Source organism: Heterocephalus glaber, unplaced genomic scaffold (assembly GCF_053883595.1).
Source record: "Heterocephalus glaber isolate CG9 unplaced genomic scaffold, H.glaber_assembly_v1.0 deba00001068, whole genome shotgun sequence".
Taxonomy (NCBI): domain Eukaryota; kingdom Metazoa; phylum Chordata; class Mammalia; order Rodentia; family Bathyergidae; genus Heterocephalus; species Heterocephalus glaber.
In genome coordinates, this window is record NW_028258188.1 from 797,863 (window position 1) to 806,122 (window position 8,260).

The following is an 8,260-nucleotide window of genomic DNA, read 5'->3' on the forward strand; positions in this document are numbered from 1 at the left end:
ATATAGATTTAATGCAATTCCAATTGAGATCCCAGCAGCATACTTCATAGACCTTGAGAAAAAAATCCAAAAATTCATTTGGAACAAGAAGAGACCCAGAATAGCAAAAGCAATTCTAGGTAACAGAGACATGGCAGGGGTATCACAATCCACAACCTGCAACTATACTACAAAGCTACTGTGATAAAAACAGCATGGTACTGGCAAAGAAACAGACTTGAGGACCAGTGGAACAGATTAGAAGATGCAGAAACAACACCAGACACACTCAGCCATCTCATCTTCGATAAAGGAGCCAAACACCCTCACTGGAGGAAAGATAGCCTCTTTAATAAGTGGTGCTGGAAAAATTGGGCTTCAACTTACCAAAGATTAAAACTAGACCTGTATCTCTCACCATGCACTAAACTAAAATCAAAATGGATTAAAGATCTAAATATAAAAATAGGAACTCTGAACCAGTTGGAACAGAGGTTAGGTAGAACCCTTGAAGACATCAGTGTAGGAAAAGATTTTATGAACAAAACCTCAGTTGCCCGTGAACTAGCACAAACAATCAACAAATGGGATCTCTTCTTATTAAAAGGCTTCTGCACAGCAAGAGAAACCACCAGCAGTGTGAAGAGACAACCCACAATGTGGGAAAAAATCTTCACTTGCTCTTCCTCAAACAAAGGTCTACTCTCTCGAATCTATAAAGAACTTAAAAAGATCAGACCTCCCAAATTTAAAGACCCAATCGAAAAATGGGCATCTGAAATGAACAGACATTTCTCAGACAAAGAAGTAGAAATAGCAAATAAATACATGAAAAAATGTTCAACATCACTGGTCATTGGAGAGATGCAAATGAAAACAACACTGAGATTCCACTTCACTCCAGAAAGAATGGCTGCTATCATGAAATCCACCAATAACAAATGCTGGCGGGGCTGTGGGGAAAGAGGAACCCTGCTCCACTGCTGGTGGGAGTGTAGACTGGTGCAAGCACTGTGGAAATCACTATGGAGATACCTCAAAGAACTAGGACTGGAAGTCCCATTTGACCCTGCTCTTCCACTGCTGGGGATCTTCCCCAAAGAATTAAAAGAATCATACCACAGTGATATATGTGCGCCCATGTTCATAGCAGCTCAGTTTGTAATAGCTAAAACTTGGAAACAGCCCAAATGCCCATCAACTGGAGACTGGATAAAGAAAATGTGGGGTTTTTTAATAGAATGGAGTACTACTCAGCCATAAAAAATGAGAAATTAGAGACATTTATAGCTAAGTGGATGCACATTGAGGCCATACTCTTAAGTGAAATAAATAGGACACGCATGAATAAATACTGAATAGTTTCTCTGGTGTGAGAAACTGAAAGTGTAAATATGGACTAAATGTATAATAGGTAATGTGAAATAGGAAGAAAAGGGGCAAAGGGGAAGGAAGTGGGAGGGCTAGGGGAAAGGATAGAAAGGAATGGGATTAATATGAGAAAATGGAAAAATAGGAACAAAATCTTTGTAAATAGGGAGGACTGGAGAGGTTGAAGGGAGGGCTGGGCAAGGGTGAAAAATTAGAACCAAGAGAGACTATGTAAAGGTTCAAATTTCCAATGATGAATGTCATTATATTGTATACCTAAAATGTAATGATTAGAATAAATAACCGATAATGCAAAATAGGAAGAAAAGGTCCAAAGGGGTAGGGGTAGTGGGAGCTGCAAGGGAAAGGAAAGAAGGGAAAGGAAAAATGATGAGAAATGGAAAAAATGGAAATAAAGTGTTTGTAAATAGGGAAGGGTGGAGGGTGTGAAGGGAGGGCTAGAAATGGGGAAAAAATAAGAACCAAGATGCATTATGTAAAGTTACAATTCCCAGTGAGAAATGTAATTGTGTTGTATACCTACAATGTACCAATAAAAGAATTTAATTTTAAAAAAATCAGAATAGCAATGGCAGAGTGCTGAGACTAGGTATTTATAAAGGAAATAAATTTATTTTGGCTCGTAATTCTGGATAGCAGAAAGTCCAAAGACAGAGTGAAGGCATTTATTTGCATAACATGGTAGAAAATGAAGAAGCAAAGAAGTACATACAGAAGAGAGAAAACACAAGAAGCAGCCTCACTTTACCTGTTCTTACAGTGATTAATTAAGTCCTTGGATAGTAAGCATTCACCCACCACCTCCAGAAAGTCATTAATCCCTCTTCACTACCTAATCACCTCTTAAAGGCTTCACTTCCCATCATGACCACAATGGCAATCAAATTTCAATGTGCTCTGTGGAGGGGACAAACCATATTCAAACCATCACAGAATCTTTGCTCAATTTTTAAGTGGGTTATCTTTTTATTATTACCCTGATTAGGTATATGACTTGCACATATTTCCTCTCATTCTCTGAATTGCTATTTCCCTTTTTGATAATGTCCTCTAAAATACATTGAGTTCCAACTTATCTATTTGCCTTTTGTTGCTTGGGCTTTTATTATTATTTATTTATTTATTTATTTGTGTATTTATTTTCTGGTACAGGGGATCGAACTCAGGACCTTGCACTTGCAAGGCAGTCACAGCGCCACTGAGCTAAATCCACAGCTGTTGCTTGGGCTTTTGATGACATAACTAAGGATCCATTGCCAAATACAAAGTCATGAAGTTTTGTCTCTATGTTTTCTATGAATTTTAGAATTTTAGCCCTTACTTTTAGATGTTTGGTCCATTTTGAGTTAATTTTGTCTATGGTGTGAGGAAAGGCTCAGACTTCATTCTTTATCATATGGCTATATACTTGTTTCAGGACTACTTGTTTAAAAGATTATTCTTTCTGCCACTGGATGGTCTTTTCTCTTTTGTGGAAAATTAGACACATTCTTATTTCTAGATTGCAGATTCTATTCTATTGATGTATATGTCTATCCTTATGCCAGTACCATGTTGTCTTGTTATCACTGCTTGGAAGTAAGCTTTGAAATCAAGAAATGTTTTATTCATTCAAATTTATTCTTCTTTCAAGCTTGTTTTTCCATATGAATTTTAAAATCAGCCTGTTGGTTTTTTTTTTCTTTAGGGAAAAAATCACCAGCTGGGATTCTGATTGGGATTACATTCAATCTATAGATCATTTGGGGGAATATTATCATCTTAACAGTATTAAATCCTTTAATCCATGAACATAGGATACTTTTCTGTTTTATTACATCTTTCTTTCAATTATGTTTTATAGTTTTTAGGGTAAAAGTCATACACTTGGTTCATTTTATTCCTATTTCATTTTTAAACTATTGCAAATAAAATTGTTTTAATTTTATTTTGAGCTTGCTCGTTGCTGCTATATAAAAAAGAATTCACTTTTATATTGATCTTATTGTACTTGTTTATTAATTCTAATGTCATTTTATAGGATTCCTTAAGAAGAGAATGTCATCTTGTGAATGACTGATATATTTATTCTTTTTATTGCTATTGTAAAACGAATTGTTTTATAGACCTCCAAAACACATGAAGCAAAAATTGATGGAACTAAAATGAAGAATAGATCTAATGCTATTGTTACAGCTTCATTGCTCCTCCCTCAGTAATCAGTAGAATAAGTCAACTGATAATAAGGATATAGAAAACATGAACAACTACCAACCAACTTGATCTAATTGATATTTATAGAACACCCTACCTCACAGTAGCAAAATACACTTTTTTTCAAATGTATATGGAACAATGGAACACTCATCACCATAAGCCATATTCCAAGTATTAAAACAGACCTCAAAAATTGAAAAGTATTGCAGGGAGTCTGAGCCTCTGGCATAATGCAGCGGAAGGTGGTGGCAGCTGCTGCTATGATGTTGTCCCTGTGCTCAGTAGAAATGGCCATGGAGTGGCAGCACAAGGTGTGGTGTCTCTAACCCAGGATTCCCAGTGACCCCAGCTGTGTGGGCCTGCCTGGCCAGTGGCAGGACAAGGGCCTATGATTGCTAAGGCTGAGGGGCATGAGTGAACAGGGCTCTCACAGGCCAGTGGCCCTGTTAAGAATTTAAACCTCTCAGAAGTGTAAGGTGGAATGAAAGAAGACAAATAACTGAGGCTCTTTTGAGATTGTGATTGTAATCCCAGGACAAAGAAAGTTAGATATTACTACTCAAGCTTCACTTTTCCTAAAGCCGCTGCAAAGATGTTTGACATAAAGTTTCATTGAGTATGTTGTGGAATGGGCGGCAAAGAACTCACATGGCTTCCTTAAAATAGTTATTTGGCCTTTATTCCACTGTTCCCAGCAAGTGCTATAATGTCCTGGAAATAGAGTAAGACAATCGAATTCAGAGAGAAGCAGCAAAAGAAGAAACAAAAAATTCAGAAAATATTGCAAAAGCTAAACAATTTTTAAAAGATTGAAAGGATAAACATACTCTGCAATCAGAGAAAAATTATTTGGAAAATTATGCAGCTTTGGCAGGATCCACTAAGGTTTCTTTGAATTTCATAATGGTATTAATTTGCTAAATGAAACCTGACCATATAGAAAAAAAATCTTGCTAGTTTTTATCTCAATACTGTAGTAACTTTAGGCTTGAGTATTGAAGGTTATTGGAATCTATTGGATGTTAATGTAACTTAGCATTTATTATACAACTTGAGAATCCCCAATCTGAAAATCCAAAACTCAAAATGCCCTTTAAACTATAAACATTTTAAGTATAGACATGATGCCAGATGTGGAAATTTTCATACCCAACTTTATGCGGTGGATCATAGTCAAAACACAGGTGCACTAAAACTACTGCATAAAATTATCTTCAGGCTACATGTATAAGATGTGTATGAAACATAAATTTTGTGTTTAGACTTGGATCTCATCCTTAACATATCTCATCGGCATATGCAAATATTCAAAATCTGAAAAAACTCAAAACACTTCTGGTCCCAATCATTTTCAGATAAGATACTCAACCTGAAGTACAAATTTTTAAACCTGATTTAGTCATTTACCATTTTTCAGCTTATTTACTGAAATTAAAACATCCTGTGGAGAAAAATGTCTTTAGATTATTAACTCTTTATAGATAGTGGTTTAAAATGGGGTCTGTTGTACAAAAAGATATTAAAATTGCCCTCTCTGAGGTAAAAAGTATGCTTTGGCTTAAGAGAGATAAAGCATATTAATCACATATTTTGTCATTATTGCTTATTTCTTGGAATAGAATTATTTCTGGCTTCTCAAAACAAAATATTAATGAATACTTCTATTTTCCCCATTTTTCTGTCTTAGCCTTTGAGACAACTAATAATTATTAAAGACATTCTACATTTTTAAACATAGTTTTATGAAGAATTCTCTTATTATCTTGACTACATATAATACCACATACTGGATACAATAATTTTTGTACTTATCAACACTGTTATTTTCTTAGAGATGAGTTGCTGAGAAGAGTAACACTATGATCTAAAGCTTGCAGTAAAAATGCCAAACACTTGTGTTATGGTTTATGTTTAGATTTCCCCCTAAAGCCTTATGCAGTCTTAGGTGGGACTTTTTCAGAGGTGGCTGAATCTAGAGTGTGTGATGCTAGGGTTAAGGGCATGTAACTACTAAACCAGTACACTGATTGGTTTGGCACTGCCCTAATCCTGGTAGTCTGGATAAGATAAAAGGGGCAGAAAGATACTATTAAGGTCCCTTGTTGCTTTTGCTACCTTCTGGCTGCCATGAACTGTTTATCCTCAAGTCCTGTCTTCCATAGTAGTCCACCTTAGAGACAGCCAATTATGGACTGAAACCTCTATAAACTGTGAGCTAAATAAACCTTCCCCCTTTAACTTTGTCAGGTATTTTTTCTCAGCAACAAGAAAAGTAACTAAGACAACTTAGAACCATTTTTCTTATGCTAATTGGAACTGTGATGTAGTGTAAATGGCTTTTCAAATAATTTGCTGACTATGGAAATACTACTTTTGTTTTTTATTCTATTCTTTGTTTTAATTCATGTAGTAGTGACATTCTATTCTTTTTAATCAAGCAGGTGAAAATTAAAATTTCAACCCTTCCCTTGCCCCCTTGCTGAGGACTGAATCCAGGGTCTTTCACATACTAATCAAGGACTGTACCACTAAGCTTCAACCCAGCCCTTTTTATTTTTTATTTTAAGATAAAGCCTTACTAAGTTGCCCAGTCTGACCTTGAATTTGCAATCCTCCTTTCTCAGCATCCTTCTGTGTAGCTGGTGTTACAGGCGTGTGCCACCACACCTGGCTGCAAATTTCTTTTAACAGACTCTGAAAGAGTTAACACTTTAGTCATACTTCATAAAAGGTAAAGAAAGCTTTGGAGTTTGGAAAAAATTTGTTGAGAATAGTAGTAATTGCATGAATAGGGTAAATTATGTCAAAATGAGGATGTGCTGTTATTAGAAAAATTACACTAAAGGGTTCTTTCAGTAAAGTAATACAAGGGAAACTTGACTATTAAACATGATTTATATAAATTCATGGTTCAGTAATTTTATTCAATGTATTATTTAATGGTTTATTTAATATTTTCTGAACCCTTAATAATGAATTTTAAGTTATAATAAGTGTCCAATATCTCTAATGTAAAAATGAAACTAGATATTGAGATGAATTTTGTATTCTTTATAGAAATCTTAGCTCAGTGATGGAGTGTTTGTCTAGCATCTGTGAGACTCTGGCTTCAATGTCCAGCATGACAAAAAAATATGAAGTATTAGAATATCAAACCATTTCTTTTGACCATACTGGAATTAACTTACTTTGTAACACAAAATTATCTGTAAAATATCCCAACATTTTGATATTAAACAACATACTTCTACATAATCCAATGGGCCAAAAAGGAAGTGACAAAGGTAAAAGGGAATATTCTGAAGTAAATGAAAATGAAAACCCAACATTTACAAACTTGAAAGAAACAGATAAAGCAGCATCTAGACAAAAATATTAAGCATTAAGTGCCTCTATTAGAAAAAAGAAAAAAGACCTCAGATAATCTAAGCTTCTAATTTAGGAAACTAGAAAAAATAGCACAATAGCCCACGCCTTTAATCTAAATTACTTGGGAGGCTGAGACAGGAGAATTGCAAATTTGAGGCCAGCCTGGGCAACTTAATGAGAGCCTGTCTCAAAAATAAATACCTAGGGGGCCGGAGATTTAGCTCAGTGGTTCCACCCCCTGCCTCGCAAGCTCAAGGACCCGAGTTCATTAAAAAGATCAGACCTCCCAAATTTAAAGACCCAATCCAAAAATGGGCATCTGAAATGAACAGACATTTCTCAAAGAAGTAGAAATAGTAAATAAATACACAAAAAATTTTCAACACCACTGGTCATTCGAGAGATGCAAATGAAAACAACACTGAGATTCCACTTCACTCCAGAAAGAATGGACCCTATCATGAAATCAACCAATAACAAATGCTGGCGGGGCTGTGGGGAAAGAGGAACCCTGCTCCACTGCTGGTGGGAGTGTAGACTGGTGCAAGCACTGTGGAAATCACTATGGAGATACCTCAAAGAACTAGGACTGGAAGTCCCATTTGACCCTGCTCTTCCACTGCTGGGGATCTTCCCCAAAGAATTAAAAGAATCATACCACAGTGATATATGTGCGCCCATGTTCATAGCAGCTCAGTTTGTAATAGCTAAAACTTGGAAACAGCCCAAATGCCCATCAACTGGAGACTGGATAAAGAAAATGTGGGGTTTTTTAATAGAATGGAGTACTACTCAGCCATAAAAAATGAGAAATTAGAGACATTTATAGCTAAGTGGATGCACATCGAGGCAATACTTTTAAGTGAAATAAATAGGACACAGATGTGTAAATACTGAATAGTTTCTCTGGTGTGAGAAACTGAAAGTGTAAATAAGGACTAAATGTATAATAGGTAATGTGAAATAGGAAGAAAAGGGGCAAAGGGGAAGGAAGTGGGAGGGCTAGGGGAAAGGATAGAAGGGAATGGGATTAACATGAGAAAGTGGAAAAACAGGAACAAAATCTTTGTAAATAGGGAGGACTGGAGGGGTTGAAGGGAGGGCTGGGCAAGGGTGAAAAATAAGAACCAAGAGAGACTATGTAAAGGTGCAAATTTCCAATGATGAATGTCATTATATTGTATACCTAAAATGTACCAATGATTAGAATGAATAATCGATAATGTAAAATAGGAAGAAAAGGTCCAAAGGGGTAGGGGTAGTGGGAGGGGCAAGGGAAAGGAAAGAAGGGAAAGGAAAAATGATGAGAAATGGAAATAAAGTC

General features: G+C 35.9%; 1 pseudogene; it reads left to right on the forward strand.

The window, feature by feature from the left end:
* Nucleotides 1-4,159: 4,159 nt before the first annotated feature.
* On the forward strand, nucleotides 4,160-4,380 carry LOC101702330 (small integral membrane protein 15-like; annotated as a pseudogene).
* Nucleotides 4,381-8,260: the final 3,880 nt, after the last annotated feature.